The sequence below is a fragment of the Nicotiana tomentosiformis genome, chromosome 7, assembly GCF_000390325.3.
Source record: "Nicotiana tomentosiformis chromosome 7, ASM39032v3, whole genome shotgun sequence".
Classification (NCBI taxonomy): domain Eukaryota; kingdom Viridiplantae; phylum Streptophyta; class Magnoliopsida; order Solanales; family Solanaceae; genus Nicotiana; species Nicotiana tomentosiformis.
In genome coordinates this window covers 12519183-12544478 of record NC_090818.1, presented here as the reverse complement: position 1 = coordinate 12544478, position 25296 = coordinate 12519183, and the positions used below count along the sequence as shown (strand labels likewise).

Here is a 25296-nt window from a genome sequence, read left to right as displayed (position 1 = left end):
ACGCTCATATCCGACCCGCCCGTTTGACACCCCTATGAATAGGTATCAACTGGTATAAATGTTCTTAACACAAATATGTTATTACAGCAAAGCTTGGATTCAGTCGAACCTGCTTCTAACTCCGCCCCTGACTAGAATATGAATAGGTATCAACTTGTATATATGTCAAATATTGTAGCAGGTATTACTACCTATTATCATAAGAACTTGGAACTCCCATGCACCATTACGAAGGTAGTTGTATCTCCAGTAGCAGGTACTAATATCCATGATTATTATCAGAGTTTTTGCAAAAGAATATTAGTTTAAGTGTCTACTTACTGTCTAATATATATGAGAGGTTGGTTAGTATGATCATGACATTTGAATCTAACTATATGAAAGAGACATACAATAACAAATCAATTTTCTTATGTAATAAAAAAGATGGAAAATGACAAACTAACGCAAGTTAGCTAAAGCAATGTGCCTATAAATTCTCTGCAATCCGTTTGGATTAGATGTGTGTGTAGCAACTCGAACAAAGAAAGAGAGACATCTTTCAAATCAAAGTTGCAAAAAAACTTATAATTAAAATGGCTAAATTTGGCTATTTGGGTAATTTTCTAGTGTTATGTATTCTACTAGGAATAGTTGGTTCTTGCCATGCTTAGTTACAGCTCAACTTTTATGCAAAGAGCTGTCCAAAAGCAGAGAAGATAATTCAAGATTATGTCCAAAAGCACATCCCAAATACTCCATCTCTTGCAGCAGCCTTGCTCAGACTGCAATTTCACGATTGTTTTGTAAAGGTAAGTGTTTCACATTTATGCAGGCTTTATATTCACTCAATAGTTACTGCGATTCTTGAAGGGCAGCCAAGTGAACCAAGCTCCTGCTATGCGCGGGGTCCGGGGAAGGGCCGGACCACAACGATCTATTATACGCAACCTTACCCTGCATTCTGCAAGAGACTATTTTCACGGCTCGAACCCGTGACCTCTTGGTCACATGACAACAACTTTACCAGCTACGCCAAGGTTCCCCTTCACTACCATTCTTGAACTAGTGAAATTATTTTTTTTTATCTTCTTTTGGGATTTTACAGGGTTGTGATGGATCTATGCTCCTGAATTTCACTTCGAGCACAAAAAACCAGACTGAAAAAGTGGCTATCCCTATTCAAACACAGAGGCTTCTCATTCATTGATGATGTGAAGAAAATAGTTGAAGCTGAATGCCCTGGAGTTGTCTCTTGTGCAGATATTGTTGCATTAGTTTCTAGAGACTCTGTTGTGGTCACACTAAGTGTAATGATCCAACCGGTCATTTTGACTTTTAGAACCTCATTCCCTAAAATAAAACTTTCCGTATGTGCTTTTAATGATTTATGACTTGCGAGGATGGTTGGTTCGGGATTTGGAAGTGTTTGGGTTGAAATCGGAATATTTGGTTCCTCAAGTTGGCTTTAAAAGGCCAAGTTTTACTTCGGTCAAAACAACCCCGGAATAGAATTTTGACAATTCCAACAGCTCCGTATGGTGATTTTGGACTTAGGAGCGTGTTCGGAATTTTATTTGGAAGTCCGTAGTTAAATTAGGCTTGAAATGGCTAAAACAAGAATTTAAGTTTGGAAGTTTGACCAGGGAGTTGACTTTTTTATATCGAGGCCCAGGCTCAAGGGCCATGATCGAAGCCACGATCGAGGCCCAGTTCCGAAGGCTGCCTCGGCAGATTATAAAGGAGAAAACTTCGTCCCATTTGCTATTTTTGACGAACTTGAGCTTGAGCAGAAGCGATTTTTGACAGATTTTCAAGAAAAAATATTTGGGTAAGTGATTCTAACTCGGATTTGGTCAATATATACGGATATATCATTATTTTCACCATTTAATTAGTGTATGGAGATGGAAATTTGAGAAATTTTTAGAAATCTCATAGAAACTAATTTTTGAGATTTCGGTATCGATTCAGAGTCGGATTTGAGTAAAACTGGTATGGTTGGACTCGTAATTGAATGAGTTGTCGGATTTCGTAACTTTCGCCGGATTCCGAGATGTGGGACCCACAGACGATTTTTTAATTAATTTCGGAATTTTTATTGAAAATGTAGTATTTTCTTATGAAATTGATTCTATAATTTTTGGTGACTGTATCGAATTATTTTTGGTTAGATTCGAGCAAATCAAAGTTGGATAATCGAGGAAAAGGCCTACTAATGGATTAAATCGGAGCAAGACGAGGTAAGTTTCTTGTCCAATCTTGTGAGGGGGAAATTACCCCATAGGTAATTAAAGTAATAATTGATGTTAATTATGGGGGCTACGTACACACGAGGTGACGAGAGTCCGTACGTAGCTACTATTAATGCTAAAGTCCGGGTAATTTAGGACTCAAAGCATGAATTACTTGTGTAAATTATATTTTTTGTTTAATTAATATTACTTTATATATATATATATATATATATATATATATATATATATATATATATATATATGTGAATTGTTCGATAAAAATATTAAAGGATGAAAATCTCATATTGTCACGACCCAAAATCTAACCATGGTCGTGATGGCGCCTATCGTGTTACAAGGCAAGCCCATTTCCCAAAATATTACTACTAAATCAATTATAAGAATTTAATAAAACAATACCAACATTTGAATTTCTCATAAACTAAATCAACTCTAAATATAATATAGAAAATACGGAAACGAGCCCCAAACATCGGGGTATCACTAAGTCATGAGCATCTAAAACTATGAACTAAGATATATAAGTTGTCTAACTGTCCAAAAGAAGAAATAGCAAGAGGAGTAACAAGGTCCTGCGGACGCTAACAGCTACCTTGCAGTCTTCAAAGATAGCCGGCCTGAACTCAACGATCACCGCGCTCTAACTCACCTGGATCTGCACATAAAGTGCCGGGTGTAGTATGAGTACAACCGACTCAGTAGTAACAGAAATAACTAAGGAACTGAGCAGTAGTGACGAGCTAAGTAAAACAGTCCAATTATTCATTTTTCACAATTTAAAAATAAATAGAAATAAACAGGTAAATTCCATAACTCAGTAAATGCCACAAGGAAGCTTAACAGATGAATGCAGCAACAACACAAATAAATACAACCTCACAGTAATGTCACTCCATCACTCATCACTCGCACTCGACACTCATACTCAGAACACTCAACACTCTACGCTCACTGGGGGTGTGTACAAACTCCGGAGGGGCTCCCAACGTCCAAGCGCTAAGCACGGACAACTCACGTGCCATCATATCAATACCTGGATCCGCACTGTCAACTCATGTGCTACGCGTACAACTCACGCTCTATGGCATCAATACCTGGACCCGCACGGTCAACTCACGTGCTACGCGGACAACTCACGCGCTATGGTATTAATATCCTCACAATCAGGCCCTTGGCCTCACTCAATCATGTACCTCACTAGCCTCACAATGCACCACCAACAAGGGGACACAACCCATATCAAGTATCACAACATATCAGCAAAATAATAGAGATTGAGGTAAATATGTACAATAATTTCTATGACTGAGTACAAATAATGTGAGCATGAATAAAGCCTAAGCATGATCTCTAACATGAAGGCAGACAAGTTCAACAACAAGTAACTATGTAAACACAGATGATGGCCAGGAGGCCTCACGGGACGGACCAACTCTCAATCCCTCAAGGTATACACCCACACGCATGTCACTTAGTGTAGGTATCACTTTCAAACAATCACGTGATATCAAATCTTCCGGTTTATACCCTCAAAGCCAGAGTTAAAACTGTTACTTACCTTAACAGCGTAAAATCCTACTCTGAGATGCCCTCGTCTATGGATTCGGTCTCCAAAAGCCCCAAATCTAACCATAATCAGATTAATACCATCAACATAGGCTAACAAATCGAATTCCAATATAAAAACTACAAAATATGCCAAAAATCTAAAATCGGCCAAAACCCGGCCCCCAGGACCATGTCTCGAAATCAATCAAAAATGGCAAAATAATAAACGTCGTCCTCTCCCGAGTCTAACCATATAAAATTCATCAAAATCGGACTCCGTTTGGTCCCTCAAATCCTCACTTAAACTCTCCAAAACTCAAACCCTAACTCCCTCAATTTCACTTTGAAATCATCAATAAAATCCCAAAAACGAAGATGGATTCATGAAATATAACCAAAACTGAGTAGAGAACACTTACCTCAATTCTTATGGTGAAAATTGCCCCCAAAATCGCCCAAATCCGAGCTCCCCAATTCAAAATATGACCGAATGAACAAACCCTCGTTTTATATATTTTTCTGCCAGTTATTCTGCCTCGTTTCTCATGCCAAATGATCCCGTAACTCGCTTTTTATGCCTCCAATGGATTCCTTGTGAAATTCTAGTCGAAGTTAGGCTTTTGAATCACTCAATTTGACCTTATAATGAAGGAGATATGTAGGTTTTAATATTCGCAAATAGTGCAGATTTTTAAATACACCGTCAGTGGTAATTTCGTAATTAATCTGAAAAATCTGGCAATCTAATTCTTAGTAAAATGACCATAAAATCCTCATACGATGTCCAAATTCGACGATTATTTTTGCTACGGGTCCGTAATTATGATATAGATCTAATGCTTTAATCAAAAAGGAAATCAGAGCTCATTATTTCAATATGATATCATTTATGCTTGAAGAAACAATGTCGAAACATAAGAAGGACGAGCGCAACACAACCCAAACCTATCCGAAACTCACCCGAGGCCCTCGGGACCTCAACCAGTAATTCCAAAAATTCATATATCACTACCCGAACTTAGTCGAACCTTCGGAACACCCAAAACAACATCAAAACACCAAATCAACCTCGGAGTCAAGTCTAAGAACTTTTAAACTTTCAACTTTCGCCAATTCAAGCCTAATTCTACCACGGACCTCCAAATTATATTCCGGACACACTCCTAAGTCTAAAATCATCCAACGAAGCTAATCGAATCATAAAAATTCACATCCGAATTCGTTTACTCATAAGTCAACTTCCGGTTGACCTTTCTAACTTAACTTTCTAACTAAGAGACTAAGTGTTCATTTCACTCTAAAACTATTCCGGACCCAAACCTTCTAACTCGATACAACTCAACACCACTGAACAACACATAAAGAAGTAGGAATGGGAAAACAGGGCTATAGGTCTCGGAACAACTGGCCGGGTCGTTACACATATGCTTGATTTTCTATTTAAATTAATTAATTGTTAAGAGAAATTGTTCTTCCTCCCAAATTTATCTTATAATAAATATACTCATCTTCCGGAGGTACATAAGAAAATGTCCTCCTTTCTGGCGGAGCGGGCCGAATGCCTCGGCAGGATAAATGCATCTATGGATTGCACCGCACGTCCCTCGGCAGTGTACACGATACTCTGGATCGGGCCGTATGACCTTGGCAGAAGTCGTGCTTAATAATAATAATTACACGATACTTTGATAGTTTATTGTAGCTTGTGAAGCTAATTGATAAATTGAAAGTTTTTGGAATTTAATGAATTATATCCTTGCTTGTTAAGGAATTATTGTTATTCCTGTAAATAAGACTAATTAATAAATTGGAAATTTATTGGGAATTGAAAAAATTTAATTAATATATTGAGAATTTTTGAAATTGAAGGAATTTAATTATTTCTGCTGGTTAAACAAATTATTGTTATATTCTGTGAATCGTGCTGATTTAGATATTCTAGTTTTATTTCAATTATTATTATTGACCCATAGTGAGTGTCAAAGTCGGCCATCTCATCTCTACCACTTCGAGATTAGGCTTGATACTTACTGGGTACACATTGTTTACGTACTCATACTACTCTTGTTGCACTTTTTGTGTAGGACCTGAGGCAAGTACTAGTAGGGGACCTATCATCTTACACTCACGTTATCCAGAGGCATAGTAATGAGCTGCCTTTCTGAGCCATTCTGCAGCTACCAGTGTCTTTTCTTATATTTACATTCTGTCTATTTTATTTCAGACAGTATTTGAATTTTTGTATAATCTAATAGATGCTCAAACACTTGTGACACCAGGTCTTGGCGCACACATTGGTAGAATTTAGAATTGTATTATTATTTTTTTCTGGAATTTAAACTAATCAGTATCTTTTATATTCTCTTTAATATTGCTAGTACAAGAATAAAATTACTTAGAAAATTATTCTGAAAATAATTGATATATGTTTAATTTATTTGTTGGCTTGCCTAGCTGTAGTGTTGGGCACCATCACGACCTATGGGTGAAATTGGGTTGTGACAACATGGTATCGGAGCACTAGGTTCACGTAGGTCTCACAAGTTATGAGCAGACCTAATAGAGTCTTGCGGATCGGTACGGAGACGTCTGTACTTATCTTCGAGAGGCTATAGGGTGTTAGGAAACTACCTTTCTTCATATTCCATTGTGCAACTAATGTAGTACTAAATATCCTTCTCTTATTCTCTCACAGATGGTGAGAACGCGCTCTAATGTGGTTCCACACCAGGGAAGAGCTATTCCCCCAGTTGCTAGAGGCCAAGGCAGAGGCCGAGGGAGGGCTCCAGCCCGTGGTAGAGGGCGAGGACGTCCCAGGACTGTTCCAGTTATGCCGCCAGTGGGTCCAGCAGAGAATCCCATTATTGAGGAACAGGGTGAGGTGCCTGTGGCAGAGCCAACTCCGGTGGATTTCACATCTGCACCGGGATTCCAGGATGTTATGGGTCATATGTTGCGGTTCATGGACAATATGACTCGGGCCGATTTATTTTCGGCAGACCCAGCCACATCCCAGGCGGGCGGGGGAGCACAGACCCCTACCGCGCAGGCTCATGGGCAAGCATCTGCTATATATCAGACCCAGGGTGCACTACCCCTGGGTGGATCCTAGCCAGTGGCATCAGCTACACCTGAGCCCAAGCCAGCTGCAGCCGCAGATCCTCAGAAACTATTGGACAGATGGACTAGACTACATCCTCCTGTCTTTCGGGGTTAGGGACATGAGGATCCCCAGGATTTCATTGATCAGTGCAAGGATAGACTATACAACATGAGGATATTGGAGTCTCAAGGGGCAGACTTTGCTACTTTTCAGCTAGAGGGAAAAGCTCGTAGATGGTGGCAATCTTATGTTCTTGGCAAACCAGCAAATTCTCCTCCCTTGACGTGGGACAAGTTCACCCGTATCTTCCTGGACAGGTATATTCCACCCTCCCAGAGGGAAGAGTTGAGGTTTCAGTTTGAGCAGCTCCAACAGGGTCAGATGTCAGTGACCGATTATGAGGCAATGTTTTCTAAGTTATCTCGCCATGCACTTATGATACTCCCTACTGAGGCGGGGAGAGTGCAGAGGTTTGTTGCGGGTTTACATACTGGCATTCAGGCCACCATGGCTAGAGAGGTTGAAATAGGTACTTCTTATGAGCTAGTCGTGGAGATAGCCCGCAAGATTGAGGGTGTATGTCAGCGGAGCCGAGAGTAGGTTATGAGAGATAAGCGGTTCAGGTATTCTGGAGAGTTCAAAGGTGCTCCGTCTGGGGGCAGAGGTCAGTTCGTGAGAGGGCAGTCCAGCAGGACCCCATATCCAGCACCACCGCCTTCTCGAGGTGCTCTAGTGCGACCTTATCTCAGTGCTATACTAGAGAGTTCTTATCGCCCGCCAGCTATTCAGGGCCCTCCCAGTGGGTATTAAGGTCCCCAGGGCCAGACACTTAGTCAGCAGCCCATCGCACCCAGTCACATACAGAGATTTTGCCCTAGGCTTCGGGGTAAACTAGTGCAACAGGGTCAGCAACCTATGATTACCGGACCAGTTGCTCCACCAGTTGTCCGACCACCAAGAGGTGGAGGACAGGTGGGTAGGGGTCGTCCTAGAGGTGTAGGTCAGCCAGTGGAGGCCAGCCAGTTAGCGATCTAGCTCGGTTCTATGCTTTTCCGGCTAGACCAGATGCAGAGGCCTCCGATGTCGTGATTACAGGTATTATTTCTGTTTGCGGTAAAGATGCCTCAGTATTATTTGATCTAGGATCTACATACTGATATGTGTCATCTGTATTTGCTCCATTCTTGGGTTTTTCTCGTGAGTCCTTGAGTACTCCTATTTATGTGTCCACTCCTGTGGGCGATTCTATTATTGTGAACCGGATCTACCGGTCCTGTATTATTACATTCTGTGGTTATGAAACTAGAGAAGATCTCTTATTGCTTGAGATGATCAATTTTGAAATTATTCTGGGCATGGACTGGTTATCTCCATATCATGCTATTCTAGATTGTTATGCCAAGACTGTTACCTTGGCTATTCCAGCATTTCCTAAGCTGGAGTGGAAGGGTTTGTCTGTTAGTTCATTTAATCTAGTTATTTCTTTTATAAAGGCTCAATACATGATTGAGAAGGGTTGTTAGCTTATCTAGCTTATGTTCGGGATACTACTGCAGAGACTCCTGCTATTGATTCAGTGCCTGTAGTCCGGGAGTTCTCTGATGTATTTCCTTCAGATCTTCCAGGTGTGCCACCCGATCGTGATATTGATTTCTGTATTGACTTGGCTCCGAAAGAGTTGAAAGAATAGCTTGAGGAGTTACTAGCCAAAGGGTTTGTCAGACCGAGTGTATCGCCTTGGGGTACACCAGTATTATTTGTGAAGAAGAAGGATGGAACAATGCGGATGTGTATTGATTATCTCCAATTGAACAAAGTCACTATTAAGAACAAGTACCCGTTTTCGCGTATTGATTATCTATTTCATCAGTTGTAGGGTGCTAGGGTGTTCTCTAAGATCGACTTGAGGTCGGGTTACCATCAATTGAAGATTCAGGATTCGGATGTTCCGAAGACTGCTTTTCAGTCTAGATATGGTCATTATGAGTTTCTGGTGATGTTCTTCGGTTTAACTAACGCCCCGGCAGCATTCATGGATTTGATGAACATGGTATTCAGGCCATATATTGATTCGTTTGTCATTGTCTTCATTGATGACATCTTGATCTACTCGCGCAGTAAGGAGGAGCACGAGCAACATATGAGAGTAGTGCTTCAAACGTTGCGGGAACAAAAGCTATATGCTAAGTTCTCTAAATGTGATTTTTGGTTAGAGTCTGTAGAATTTTTGGGGCATATTGTATCGGGCGGGGGTATTAAGCTTGATCCCAAAAAGATTGAGGCAGTTCAGAATTGGCATCATCCCACTTCGGCGACTGAGATCAGGAGTTTTCTGGGTTTAGCAGATTATTATCGTCGATTCGTAGAGGGTGTTTCGTCTATTGCAGCACCTTTGACCAAATTAACCAAGAATGGTGCTCCGTTCCAATGGTCTGATGATTGTGAGGTGAGCTTTCAGAAGCTCAAGACAACATTGACTACAACACCAGTGTTAGTGTTGCCTTCCGGTTCGGGGATGTATACAGTGTATTGTGATGATTCACGCGTTGGCTTGGGTTGTGTATTGATGCAGGAAGGGCGAGTTATTGCATATGCTTCACGTCAGCTGAAGCCCCACGAGAAGAATTATCCGGTACATGATTTAGAGTTAGCTGCGATTGTTCACGCTCTTAAGATTTGGAGGCATTATCTTTATGGGGTGTCTTGTGAAGTTTACACTGATCATCGCAGTTTCCAGCATTTGTTCAAGCAGAGGGACCTAAATCTGAGACAACGCAGATGGCTGGAATTACTGAAAGATTATGATATTACAATCCTATATCATCCGGGAAAAGCAAATGTGGTTGCAGACGCCTTGAGTAGAAAGCGGAGAGTATGGGTAGTTTGGCTTTCATTTCAACAGAGGAGAGGCCATTAGCTTTGGATATTCAGTCCTTGGCCAACAGACTTGTGCGACTGGATATTTCAGATCCCAGCTTAGTTCTTGCATGTGTTGTAGCTCAGTCTTCACTATTTGAGCAGATCAAGGCTTGCCAGTATGTTGATCCACACTTAATGGTTCTTCGAGAAACGGCACTACGGGGTGGTGCCAAGGAAGTTACTATTGGAGTGGATGGTGTTGTGCGACTCTAGGATCTTCTATGTGTTCCTAATGTGAATGGACTGAGAATAAAGATCCTAGAGGAAGCACACAGTTCTTGGTATTCTATTCATCCAGGTGCTACGAAGATGTATCGTGACCTGAGGCAGCATTAGTGGTGGCGACGAATGAAAAAGGACATAGTTGAGTATGTAGCCAGGTGTCTAAATTGCCAGCAAGTTAAATATGAGCACCAGAGGCCAGGTGGCCTACTTCAGCAGATGACTATACCATAGTGGAAATGGGAATGCATCACTATGGACTTGTAGTTGGGTTCCCGCAGACCTTGCGAAAGTTTGATGCAGTTTGGGTCATTGTCGACAGGTTGACCAAGTCGGCACACTTTATTCTTGTTACGACTACGTATACTTTAGAAAGGTTGGCCCAGATATATATTCAGGATATAGTTCGGTTGCACGGTGTGCCAATTTCTAATCATATCAGATAGATGCCCTCAGTTTACTTCACATTTCTGGAGAGCAGTACAGAGTGAATTGGGGACTCGTGTAGAGCTCAGCACAGCCTTTCATCCGCAAACCGACGGCAGTCAGAACGGACAATTCATATTTTGAAGGATATGCTCAGGGCATGTGTGATTGACTTTGGAGGTCAGTGGGATCGTTTCTTGCCTTTGGCCGAGTTTGCTTATAATTACAGTTACCAATCCAGCATCGAGATGGCTCTATTTGAGGCTTTGTATGGTCGGCGATGTCGTTCGCCAATAGGATAGTTTGAGCCCGGTGAGTCTAAGTTATATGGTACTAATTTGGTGAAAGATGACTTGGAAAAGGTAAAGTTGATTCAGGAGCGACTTCGTACAGCACAGTCCAGACAGAAGAGTTACGCGGATGAGAAAGCGCGTGATTTATCATTTATGGTAGGTGAAAAAGTTCTCTTGAAAGTTTCGCCGATGAAGGGAATAAAGAGATTTGGGAAAAAAGGGAAGTTGAGTCCAAGGTTTATAGGCCCATTTGAGGTGTTGAGTTGAGTTGGAGAGGTTGCTTATAAGCTTGCATTGCCTCCTAGCCTATCAGGAGATCATCCGATTTTCCATGCATCTATGCTCCGGAAGTATCATGCCGACCTATCATATGTGTTGGACTTCAGCATAGTTCAACTAGATAATAGTTTGGGCTATGAAGAAGAACCATTTGCCATTATTGATAAACAAGTTCGCCAGTTGAGGTCCAAGAGGATTCCTGCAGTAAAAGTCCAGTGGAGGGGCCAACCAGTCAAGGAAGTGACTTGGGAGGCCGAGGAAAACATGCGGACCAGATATCCACACTTATTCAGCACTTCAGGTATAATTCTAAACTCATTCGAGGACGAACGTTTGTTTAAGAGGTGGAGAATGTAATAACCCAACCGGTCATTTTGATTTTTAGAACCCCATTCCCTAAAATAAAACTTCCCGTATATGTTTTTAATGATTTATGACTTGCGGGGATGGTTGGTTTGGGATTTGGAAGTGTTTGGGTTGAAATCGGAACACTTGGTTCCTTAAGTTGGCTTTAAAAGGCCAAGTTGACTTTAGTCAATATTTTGAGATAACGACCCCGGAATAGAATTTTGACGATTCCAACAGCTCCGTTTGGTGATTTTGGACTTAGGAGCATGTTCGAAATTTTATTTGGAAGTCCGTAGTTAAATTAGGCTTGAAATGGCTAAAACAAGAATTTAAGTTTGGAAATTTAACCGGGGAGTTGACTTTTTGATATTGGGGTCAGAACCCAGTTCTGAAATTTTTCATAGCTCCATTATGTCATTTATGACTTGTGTGCAAAATTTGAGGTCAATCGGACTTGATTTAATAGGTTTCGACATCGAATGTAGAAGTTGAAAAATTTAAGTTTCATTAAGCTTGAATTGGAGCATAATTCATGGTTTTAGCGTCGTTTTATGTGATTTGAGGTTTCAAATAAGTTCGTATGATGTTTTAGGACTTGTTGGTATATTTGGTTGAGGTCCCGACGGCCTCGGTTGAGTTTCGGATGGTTAACGGATCAAAAGTTGGACTTAAAAAGCTGATGCAATTTTTCCTATTGTTGGATATTCTGGGCTATGATCGAGCCCAAGATCGAGCCCAGGGTCGACGGCCAGGGTCAAAGCCAAGGAAGAGGCTTAGGATCGATGCCATGATCGAAGGCCCAGGCTCGATGCCATGATCGAGGCCATGAAGGACCAGGATCGATGCCAGGACCGAGGCCAAGACCGAAGTCCAAGCTCGATGCCATGATCGAGGCCATGACTGAGGCCCAGGCTCGAGGGTCATGATTGAAGCCACGATCTAGGCCCAGGCTCAAGGGCCACGATCGAAGCCCAGGCTCGAGGGCCATGATCAAAGCCACGATCGAGGCCCATGATCGAAGCCACGATCGAGGCCCAGTTCCGAAGGCTGCCTGGGCAGATTATAAAGGAGGGAACTTCGTCCCATTTGCCATTTTTGACGAACTTGAGCTTGAGCAGAAGCGAATTTTGGCACATTTTCAAGCAAAAACATTTGGGTAAGTGATTCTAATTTGGATTTGGTCAATATACACGAATATATCATGGTTTTCACCATTTAATTGGTGTATGGAGATGGAAATTTGAGAAATTTTTAGAAATCTCATAGAAACGAATTTTTGCGATTTTGGTATCGATTCGGAGTCGGATTTTAGTGAAACTGGTATGGTTAGACTCGTAATTGAATGGGTTGTCGGATTTTGTAACTTTTGCCAGATTCCGAGACGTGGGCCCCAGAGACGAATGTTTAATTAATTTCGGAATTTTTATTGAAAATGTAGTATTTTCTTATGAAATTGATTCTATAATTTTTGGTGACTGTATCGAATTTTGTTTGGTTAGATTCGAGCCAATCAAAGTTAGATAATTGAGGAAAAGGCCTACTAGTGGATTAAATCGGAGCAAGACGAGGTAAGTCTCTTGTCTAATCTTGTGAGGGAGAAATTATCCCATAGGTAATTAAAGTAATTATTGTTGCTAATTGTGGGGGCTACGTACATACGAGGTGATGAGAGTCCGTGCATAGCTACTATTAATGCTAAAGTTCGGGTAGTTTAGGACTCAAATCATGAATTACTTGTGTAATTTGTATTCTTTGTTTAATTAATATTATTTGATATATATATATATTGTGAATTGTTAGATAAAAATATTAAAGGATGGAAATCTCATATGCTTGATTTTCTATTTAAATTAATTAATTGTTAAGAGAAATTGTTCTTCCTCCTGAATTTATCTTATAATAAATATACTCACCTTCCGGAGATACATAAGAAAATGTCCTCCTTTCTTGTGGAGATCTATGGATCGCGCCACACGTCCCTCGGCAGTGTACACGATACTCTGGATCGGGCCGTACGACCTCGGCAAAAATAATGCTTAATAATAATAATTACACGATACTTTGATAGTTTATTGCAACTTGTGAAGCTAATTGATTAATTAAAAATCTTTGGAATTTAATGAATTATTATCCCTGCTTGTTAAGGAATTATTGTTATTTTTGTAAATGAGACTAATTGATAAATTGGAAATTTATTGGGAGTTGAAGGAATTTAATTAATATATTGAGAATATTTGAAATTGAAGGAATTTAATTATTTTTGCTGGTTAAACAAATTATTGTTATATTCCGTGAATCATGCTGATTTAGATATTCTAGTTTTATTTCAATTATTATTATTGACCCATAGTGAGTGTCAAAGTCGGCCATCTCATCTCTACCACTTCGAGATTAGGCTTGATACTTACTGGGTACATATTGTTTACGTACTCATACTACCCTTGTTGCACTTTTTGTGTAGGACCTGAGGCAAGTACTAGTAGGGGACCTATCATCTTACACTCACGTTATCCAGAGGTATAGTAGTGAGCTGCCTTTCTGAGCCATTCTGCAGCTACCAGTGTCTTTTCTTATATTTACATTCTTTCTATTTTATTTCAGACAGTATTTGGAGTTTTGTATAATCTAATAGATGCTCATACACTTGTGACACCAGGTCTTGGCGCATACATTGGTAGAATTTGGAATTGTATTATTTTTTTTTTCTGGAATTTAAACTAATCGATATCTTTTATATTCTCTTTAATATTGCTAGTACAAGAATAAAATTACTTAGAAAATTATTCTGAAAATAATTGATATATGTTTAATTTATTTGTTGGCTTGCCTAGCTGTAGTGTTGGGCGCCATCACGACCTATAGGTGAAATTGGGTCGTGACAACATGGTATCAGAGCACTAGGTTCACGTAGGTCTCACAAGTAATGAGCAGACCTAATAGAGTCTTGCGGATCGGTACGGAGACTATAGGGTGTTAGGAAACTACCTTTCTTCATATTCCATCGTGCAATTGATGTAGTACTAAATATCCTTCTCTTATTCTCTCACAGATGGTGAGAACGCGCTCTAATGAGGTTCCAGACCACGGAAGAGCTATTCCCCCAGTTGCTAGAGGCCGAGGTAGAGGCCGAGGGAGGGCTCCAGCCCGTGGTAGAGGGCGAGGACGTCACAGAACTGTTCCAGTTATGCCGCCAGTGGGTCCAGCAGAGAATCCCATTATTGAGGAACAGAGTGAGGTGCCTGTGGAAGAGCCAGCTCCGGTGATTTTCACATCTGCACCGGGATTCCAGGATGTTATGGGTCGTATGCTGCGGTTCATGGACAATATGACTCTGGCCGATTTATTTTCGGCCGACCCAGCCACATCCCAGGTGGGTGGGGGAGCACAGACCCCTACCGCGTAGGCTCAAGGGCAGGCAACTATTGTATATTAGACCCAGGGTGCACTACCCGTAGGTGGATCCCAGCCAGTGGCAGCAGCTACACCTGAGCCCAGGCCAGCTGCAGCCGCTGATCCTCAGAAACTATTGGACAGATGGACTAGACTACATCCTCCTATCTTTGGGGGTTAGCGACATGAGGATCCCCAGGATTTCATTGATCGGTGCAAGGATAGATTGTACAACATAAGGATATTTGAGTCTCATGGGGTAGACTTTGCTACTTTTCAGTTAGAGGGCAAAGCCCGTAGATGGTGGCAGTCTTATGTTCTTGGCAAACCAGCAGATTTTCCTCCCCTGACTTGGGACAGGTTCACCCATATCTTCCTAGACAGGTATATTCCACCCTCCCAGAGGGAAGAGTTGAGGTTTCAGTTTGAGCAACTCCAGCAGGGTCAGATGTCAGTGACCGATTATGTGGCGATGTTTTCTGAGTTATCTCGCCATGCACTTATGATACTCCCTACTGAGGCGGGGAGAGTGCGGAGGTTTATTACGGGTTTATGTACTGGCATTTAGGCCACCATGGCTAGAGAGGTTGAGATGGGTACTTCTTATGAGCTAGTCGTGGAGATAGCCCGCAGGATTGAGGGTGCACATCAGCGGAGCCGAGAGCAGGTTATGAGAGATAAGTGGTTCAGGTATTCTGGAGAGTTCAAAGGTGCTCCAACTGGGGGCAGAGGTCAGTTCGTGAGAGGGAAGTCCAGCAGGCCCCCATATCCAGCACCACTGCCTTCTCGAGGTGCTCTAGTGCGACCTTATCTCAGTGCTATACCAGAGAGTTCTTATCGCCTGCCAGCTATTCAATGCCCTCCCAGTGGGTATTAAGGTCCCCAGGGCCAGACACTTAGTCAGCAGCCCATCACACCGAAGAGTTGTTACAAGTGTGGGGATCCCAGTCATATACGGAGATTTTGCCCTAGGCTTCGGGGTAAACTAGTGCAACAGGGTCAGCAGCCTATGATTACCGGAACAGTTGCTCCACCAGTTGTCCGACCACCAAGAGGTGGAGGACAGGTGGGTAGGGGTCATCCTAGAGGTGTAGGTCCACCAGTGGAGGCCAGCTAGTTGGCGCTCCAGCTCGGCTCTATGCTTTTCTGGCTAGACCAGATGCAGAGGCCTCAGATGTCGTGATTACAGGTATTATTTCTGTTTGCGGCAAAGATGCCTCAGTATTATTTGATCCAGGATCTATATACTGATATGTGTCATCTCTATTTGCTCCATTCTTGGGTGTTTCTCGTGAGTCCTTGAGTACTCCTGTTTATGTGTCCACTCTTGTGGGCGATTCTATTATTGTGAACCGGATCTACCAGTCCTGTATTATTACATTCTGTGGTTATAAAACTAGAGCAGATCTCCTATTGCTTGAGATGACCGATTTTGAAATTATTCTGGGCATGGACTGGTTATCTCCATATCATGCTATTCTAGATTGTCATGCCAAGACTGTTACCTTGGCTATTCCAGCATTTCCTAAGCTGGAGTGGAAGGGTTCGTCTGTTAGTTCATTTAATCTAGTTATTTCTTTTATAAAGGCTCAACATATGATTGAGAAGGGTTGTTTAGCTTATCTAGCTTATGTTCGGGATACTACTGCAGAGACTCCTGCTATTGATTCAGTGCCTGTAGTCCGGGAGTTCTCCGATGTATTTCCTTCAGATCTTCCAGAGGTGCCACCTGATCGTGATATTGATTTCTGTATTGACTTGGCTCCAGATACCCAGCCTATATCTATCACACCGTATCGCATGGCTCCGAAAGAATTGAAAGAATAGCTTGAGGAGTTACTAGCCAAAGGGTTCATCAGACCGAGTGTATCGCCTTGGGGTGTACCAGTAATATTTGTGAAGAAGAAGGATGGAACAATGCGGATGTGTATTGATTATCTCCAAATGAACAAAATCACTATTAAGAACAAGTGCCCATTGCCGCGTATTAATTATCTATTTCATCAGTTGCAGGGTACTAGGATGTTCTTAAGATCGACGTGAGGTCGGGGTACCATCAGTTGAAGATTCGGGATTCGGATGTTCCGAAGATTGCTTTTCGGACTAGATATGGTCATTATGAGTTTCTGGTGATGTTCTTCGGTTTAACTAACGCCCCGGCAGCGTTCATGGATTTGATGAACATGGTATTCATGCCATATATTGATTCGTTTGTCATTGTCTTCATTGATAACATCTTGTTCTACTCGCGCAATAAGGAGGAGCACGAGCAACATATGACAGTAGTACTTCAGATGTTGTGGGAACAGAAGCTATATGCTAAGTTCTCTAAATGTGATTTTTGGCTAGAGTCTGTAGCATTTTTGGGGCATATTGTATCCGGCGAGGGCATTAAGGTTGATCCCAAAAAGATTGAGGCAGTTCAGAATTGGCATCATCCCACTTCGGCTACTGAGATCAGAAGTTTTCTAGGTTTAGCAGGTTATTATCGTCGATTCGTGGAGGGTGTTTCATCTATTGTAGCACCTTTGACCTAATTAACCAAGAAGGGTGCTCCGTTACGATGGTCTGATGATTGTGAGGTGAGCTTTCAGAAGCTCAAGACAACATTGACTACAACAACAGTGTTAGTGTTGCCCTCCGGTTCGGGGATGTATACAATGTATTGTGACGATTCACGCGTTGGCTTGGGTTGTGTATTGATGCAGGAAGGGCGAGTTATTGCATAAGCTTCACGTCAGCTGAAGCCCCACAAGAAGAATTATCCAGTACATGATTTGGAGTTAGCTACGATTGTTCATGCTCTTAAGATTTGGAGGCATTATCTTTATGGCGTGTCTTGTGAAGTTTACACTGATCATCGTAGTTTCCAGCATTTGTTCAAGCAGAGGGACCTAAATCTGAGACAACGCAGATGGCTGGAATTACTAAAAGATTATGATATTACAATCCTATATCATCCGGGAAAAGCAAATGTGGTTGCAGACGCCTTGAGTAGAAAGCGGAGAGTATGGGTAGTTTGGCTTTCATTTCAACAGAGGAGAGGCCATTAGCTTTGGATATTCAGTCCTTGGCCAACAGATTTGTGCGACTGGATATTTCAGATCCCAGCTGAGTTCTTGCATGTGTTGTAGCTCAGTCTTCACTATTTGAGCAGATCAAGGCTTGCCAGTATGTTGATCCACACTTAATGGTTCTTCGAGAAATGGCACTACGGGGTGGTGCCAAGGAAGTTACTATTGGAGTGGATGGTGTTGTGCGACTCTAGGATCTTCTATGTGTTCCTAATGTGGATGGACTGAGGAAAAAGATCCTAGAGGAAGCACACAGTTCTCGCTATCCTATTCATCCAGGTGCTACGAAGATGTATCGTGACCTGAGGTAGCATTATTGGTGGCGACGAATGAAAAAGGATATAGTTGAGTATGTAGCCAGGTGTCTAAATTGCCAGCAAGTTAAATATGAGCACCAGAGGCCAGGTGGCCTACTTCAGTAGATGACTATACCAGAGTTGAAATGGGAACACATCACTATGGACTTTGTAGTTAGGTTGCCGCGAACCTTGCGGAAGTTTGATGCAGTTTGGGTCATTGTCGACAGGTTGACCAAGTCGGCACACTTTATTCCTGTTATGACTACGTATACTTCAGAAAGGTTGGTCCAGATATATATATTCAGGAGATAGTTCGGTTGCACGGTGTGTCAATTTCTATCATATCAGATAGATGCCCTCAGTTTACTTCACATTTCTGGAGAGCAGTAAAGAGTGAATTGGGGACTCGTGTAGAGCTCAGCACAGCCTTTCATCTGCAAACCGACGGCAGTCAAAACGGACAATTCATATTTTGGACGATATGCTCAGGGCATGTGTGATTGACTTTGGAGGTCAGTGGGATCGTTTCTTGCCTTTGGCCGAGTTTGCTTATAATAACAGTTACCAATCCAGTATCCAGATGGCTCCATTTGAGGCTTTGTATGATCGGCGATGTCGTTCGCCCATCGGATGGTTTGAGCCCGGTGAGTCTAAGTTATATGGTACTGATTTGGTGAAAGATGCCTTGGAAAAGGTAAAGTTGATTCAGGAGCGACTTCGTACAGCACAGTCCAGATAGAAGAGTTACACGGATGAGAAAGCGCGTGATTTATCATTTATGGTAGGTGAAAAAGTTCTCTTGAAAGTTTCGCCGATGAAGGGAATCATGAGATTTGGGAAAAGGGGGAAGTTGAGTCCAAGGTTTATAGGCCCATTTGAGGTATTGAGACGAGTTGGAGAGGTTGCTTATGAGCTTGCATTGCCTCCCAGCCTATCAGGAGTTCATCCGGTTTTCCATGTATCTATGCTCCGGAAGTATCATGCCGACCTATCACATGTGTTGGACTTCAACACAGTTCAACTAGATAATAGTTTGGGCTATGAAGAAGAACCAGTTGCAATTATTGATAAACAAGTTCGCCAGTTGAGGTCCAAGAGAATTCCAGCAGTAAAAGTCCAGTGGAGGGGCCAACCAGTCGAGGAAGCGACTTGGGTGGCCGAGGAAAATATGCGGACCAGATATCCACACTTATTTAGCAGTTCATGTATAATTCTAAACTCGTTCGAAGACAAACGTTTGTTTAAGATGTGGAGAATGTAATCACCCAATCGGTAATTTTGACTTTTAGGACTCCATTCCCTAAAATAAAACTTCCCATATGTGTTTTTAATGATTTATGACTTGCGGGGATGGTTGGTTCGGAATTTGGAAGTGTTTGGGTTGAAATCGGAACACTTGGTTCCTTAAGTTGGCTTTAAAAGGCCAAGTTTGAATTCGGTCAACATTTTGAGAAAACAACCCCGGAATAGAATTTTGACGTTTCCAACAGCTCCGTTTGGTGATTTTGGACTTAGGAGCGTGTTTGAAATTTTATTTGGAAGTCCGTAGTTAAATTAGGCTTGAAATGGCTAAAACAAGAATTTAAGTTTGGAAGTTTGACCGGGGAGTTGACTTTTTGATATCGGGGTCGGAACCCAGTTCTGAAATTTTTCATAGCTCAGTTATGTCATTTATGACTTGTGTGCAAAATTTGAGTTCAATCGGACTTGATTTAATAGGTTTCGACATCGAATGTAGAAGTTGGAAAATTTAAGTTTCATTAAGCTTGAATTGGAGCATAATTCGTGGTTTTAGCGTCGTTTTATGTGATTTAAGGTTTCAAATAAGTTCGTATGATGTTTTAGGACTTGTTGGTATATTTGGTTGAGATCCCAAGGGCCTCGGATGAGTTTCGGATGGTTAACGGATCAAAAGTTGGACTTAAAAAGCTGTTGCAATTTTTCCTTCTGCTGGATAGTCTAGGCTATGATCGAGCCCAAGATCGAGCCCAGGGTCGACGGCCAGGGTCGAAGCCAAGGACGAGGCTCGGGATCGATGCCATAATCGAAGGCCTAGGCTCGATGCCATGATCGAGGCCATGATCGAAGGCCCGTGCTCGATGCCAAGATCGAGACCATGACCGAAGTCCAGGCTCGATGCCATGATCGGGGCCATGACCGAGTCCCAGGCTCGAGGGTCATGATCGAAGCCACGATCTAGGCCCAGGCTCGAGGTCCATGATCGAAGCCACAATCGAGGCCCAGGCTCGAGGGCCATGATCGAAACCACGATCGAGGGCAATTATCGAAGCCACAATCGAGGCCCAGTTCCGAAGTCTACCTGGGCAGATTATAAATGAGGGAACTTTGTCCCATTTACCATTTTTGACGAACTTGAGCTTGAGCAGAAGCGATATTTGGTATATTTTCAAGCAAAAACATTTGGGTAAGTGATTGTAACTCGGATGTGGTCAATATACACGAATATATCATTATTTTCACCATTTAATTAGTGTATGGAGATGGAAATTTGAGAAATTTTTAGAAATCTCATAGAGACGAATTTTTGCGATTTCGGTATCGATTCGGAGTCGGATTTGAGTGAAACTGGTATGGTTGGACTCATAATTGAATGGGTTGTCGGATTTCGTAACTTTTGCCGGATTCCGAGATGTGGGCCCCACAGACGAATTTTTAATTAATTTCGAATTTTTTATTGAAAATGTAGTATTTTCTTATGAAATTGATTCTATAATTTTTGGTGACTGTATCGAATTATTTTTGGTTATATTTGAGCCAATCAAAGTTGGATAATCGAGGAAAAGGCCTACTAGTGGATTAAATCGGAGCATGACGAGGTAAGTCTCTTGTCTAATCTTGTGAGTGGGAAATTACCCCATAGCTAATTAAAGTAATAATTGTTGCTAATTGTGGGAGCTACGTACGCACGAGGTGACGAGAGTCCGTGCGTAGCTACTATTAATGCTAAAGTCCGGCTAGTTTAGGACTCAGAGCATGAATTACTTGCGTAAATTATATTCTTTTTTTAATTAATATTATTTGATATATATATATATATATATATATTGTGAATTGTTAGATAAAAATATTAAAGGATGAAAATCTCATATGCTTGATTTTCTGTTTAAATTAATTAATTGTTAATGAAATTGTTCTTCCTCCCGAATTTATCTTATAATAAATATACTCACATTGTGGAGGTACATAAGAAAATGTCCTCCTTTCTTGTGGAGCGGGCCGAATGCCTCGGCAGGATAGATGTATCTATGGATCGCGCCGCACATCCCTCGGCAGTGTACATGATACTCTGGATCGGGCAGTACGACCTCGGCAGAAATCGTGCTTAATAATAATAATTACACGATACTTTGATAGTTTATTGCAGCTTGTGAAGCTAATTGATAAATTGGAAATCTTTGGAATTTAATGAATTATTATCCCTGCTTGTTAAGGAATTATTGTTATTCCTGTATGTGAGACTAATTGATAAATTGAAAATTTATTGGGAATTGAAGGAATTTAATTAATATATTGAGAATTTTTTAAATTGAAGGAATTTAATTATTTCTGCTGGTTAAACAAATTATTGTTATATTCTGTCATCTCGTCTCTACCACTTCGAGATTAGGCTTGATACTTACTGGGCATACGTTGTTTACGTACTCATACTACCCTTGCTGCACTTTTTGTGCAAGACCAGAGGCAAGTACTAGTGGGGGATCTAGGGTCTTACACCCACGTCATCCAGAGGCATAGTGGTGAGCTGCCTTTCTGAGCCATTCTGCAGCTACCAGTGTCTCTTCTTATGTTTACATCCTGTCTATTTTATTTCAGAAAGTATTTTGAGTTTTGCATAATCTAATAGATGCTCATACACTTGTGATACCAGGTCTTGGCGCACACATTGGTAGAATTTGGAATTGTATTTTTTTTTCTAGAATTTAAACTAATCGGTATCTTTTATATTCTCTTTAATATTGCTAGTACAAGAATAAAATTACTTAGAAAATTATTCTGAAAATAATTGATATATGTTTAATTTATTTGTTGGCTTGCGTAGTTGTAGTGTTGGGCGTCATCACGACCTATAGGTGAAATTGAATTGTGAAAGTAAGTACAAAACTAGAACCAACTTTTTAATTGGTTCCAGCTTGTCGGACCATATTTGCTTATGTCGTATCTTTCTCAGACCAATAAATAGAGCTGAAGTTATACTTCAATCCACTAATAAAAATTCAAAGTAACTAGTTCTAGTAAGTATGCAAGGGCTAAATTAGATGACATACGTTCTTAATCTCATCGCCTCCCTTTATATCTTTGCTTGACAGGGAGGTCCTTACTGGAATGTTCCAACTGGTAGAAGAGATGGAAGAATATCAAACGCGTCTGAAGCTTTGGCAAACATCCCTCCTCCAACTAGTAACTTTTCCAGTCTAAAGACATCTTTTGCTAGCAAAGGTCTTGACCTAAAAGATTTGGTCCTATTGTCTGGTAAGTTTAAATTTGGTCATATTTCTACTTCTTCTATATTAAGTTTTTCCATATGTTTAATAAGTCTTTCTTAACAAGAATCATTATTACTATGAACAATTTGTTATTAGGTGCACATACTATTGAAGTTTCTCATTGCTCGTCATTTTCAACACGTTTATACAATTTTACCGGAGTTTTGGGCACACAAGATCCGTCTCTAGACAGCGAATATGCAGCTAATCTTAAGGCAAAGAAATGCAAATCAATCAATGACAATACCACGATCGTTGAAATGGATCCTGGAAGTTCAAGCACCTTTGATCTTAGCTACTTTAAGCTTTTGCTTAAGAGAAAAGGGTTATTCCAATCTGATGTAGCCTTGACAACAATGCAACAACAAAGTCATACATCGATCAGCTAGTACAAGGATCACTCAAACAGTTCAATGCTGAATTCGTTAAGGCCATGGAGAAAATGGGCAGTATTGAAGTCAAGACTGGCTCTGCTGGTGAAATTAGGAAGCAATGTGCATTTGTGAATAATTAAGAGCAGTCTTTGTCTTTGTTCCCAATTTCCAATATTCTTGTGTGTAACCCTGGTAAGATTAGGAAGCATTATGCGTATTATGTTTTCTGATGTACTTTTCCAATTTATTCTTGTATATTGATGGTTTTCTTGAAATAAAACTAAGATTCCAAGGGCCGCTTTTTATAGAAGTTAGAAATTGGGATTAATATATCTTTCACAGGATTGAAAGGGTCAGTTCATTTTTAGCTCCCAAGTAAAGTCACCATCTTCTCATTGATCATGCTCAATAATTTCCGGGCATGGGGGATACAAACAGAATTAGCAACATTCTCATCTTCCATTACTTTCCCTTGGCATGTTTAAAATTTATGTAGTCATTAATCTATACACTTCTTGTTTGTATACGGTCAAAACCGAGCTTCCCTTCGTAAGACTAATCGAGATTGGAACATGATAGACCAAGGTTCAACCTCGTGTGATATCGAGCCATGAAGCGAAGTTAGATTTCCGGGCTCGTGACCTAGAGACCGATCAAGATCGAGATCGAGCAAAATAGAGACCGATTAAGATCGAGATCGGCTAAGATCGAGGAAAGCTTATCGAGCCAAAAAAATAGAAAGTCGTAATATTCGCAATTGGGCGAGAATCTCGGCGGAAATCCCGGCGCATATCAAGGAGAGGCCAATTAATTAATCTATCATGGGATTCCTTACTGTATTTAGAATTATATTGATAGTAGGACTTCCCTACTATATAAAGAGAGTATGATCATTTGTAAAGGGACATCATTCATGCAATACAAAGTAATACAATGCCTTCTTTCAGCCTCATTATTTTGTTACTCTGTTCATATACTAGCAGAATCTTCACTTGGTTCAAGAGTGATCGAACATGAGGGCCAAGACTAATTGATTCATTTAGTTTGCGTTTATTTCTTTTACAGTTAATTTCAATACCAATATACATATTTTCTCAATTTGTGCCAAGTGATATCGCATATCCTTAGAGTTGCATATAAATTCAGTTGTTATCCGTTTTTCGGGCAAACAGTTTGGCGCCGAAGGTGAGGCTAAGGATAATAGTGGTTATTTGGTACAAATCTCTATAAAACACACAATTTTACACTTGCTCTTTGAAGTGTCTTTAATTTCAGGCTAAAGATGACGAACTCTTAATTACTGCCCCTACATATCGACATTGGATCTCGCCATCAAGGTGAGAATAACAACGTGACGCCCGGTAATGTGAGGCCACCCGCTGACCCCGTTGGGACTCGGGTCATGGATCCGATTGACGTTAATTCACATGTGGCCATCGACGCGAACCAGCATACTGGTCCCGGAAATAACGTCCATGGTAGAACTCGATCTGCAGCTCGAAATACCCAAAATATCAGAGAAGACGGGATCAGCCTATGAATGATCTTCGAAATGCTGCAAGCTCAACATGTGGTGATAGCTTAGTTGCAGAGCCAAACCCAGGCACCGAGCAGGGCTGAGCCCGGTCCACCCCAAGAATTCACCCACAGGACGGGGCCATCCATGGTAAGGTCAAATGAACAAGAATCGGGGACTAACCCCGAAATTATAAAAATACTCGAGGAACTGACAAAGCGGATAGAGTCAGAGGAAAAGAAGATCGAAGGAAACGACAAAAAGGTGGAAACTTATAACTCCAGGGTTGATCAAATCCCGGGGGCACCACCAATATTGAAAGGTTTGGATTCCAAAAAGTTCGTACAAAAGCCCTTCCCTCCGAGCGCGGCTCCCAAACCGATCCCTAAGAAGTTCCGCATGCCCGAGATTCCTAAGTATAATGGAACGACCGACCCCAACGAGCATGTCACATGTTACACGTGTGCGATTAAAGGGAATGATCTAGAAGACGACGAAATCGAATCTGTGCTACTAAAGAAATCCGAGGAAACCCTGTCAAAGGGAGGAATGATATGGTACCATAATTTACCACATAACTCTATCGATTCTTTTGCCATTCTTGCATATTCTCTTGTAAAAGCACATGCCGGGGCCATAAAGGTCGAGACTAGGAAGTCGGACCTTTTCAAGGTAAAGCAGAAAGATAACGAGATGCTCAGATAGTTTATGTCTCGGTTCCAAATGGAACGAATGCATCTACCATCGGTCGCCGATGATTGGG

General features: G+C 41.3%; 1 pseudogene; it reads left to right on the top strand.

The window, feature by feature from the left end:
- Positions 1-16948: 16948 nt before the first annotated feature.
- LOC104093459 (peroxidase 3-like) lies at positions 16949-23327 on the top strand (annotated as a pseudogene).
- The last annotated feature ends 1969 nt before the right edge of the window (positions 23328-25296 follow it).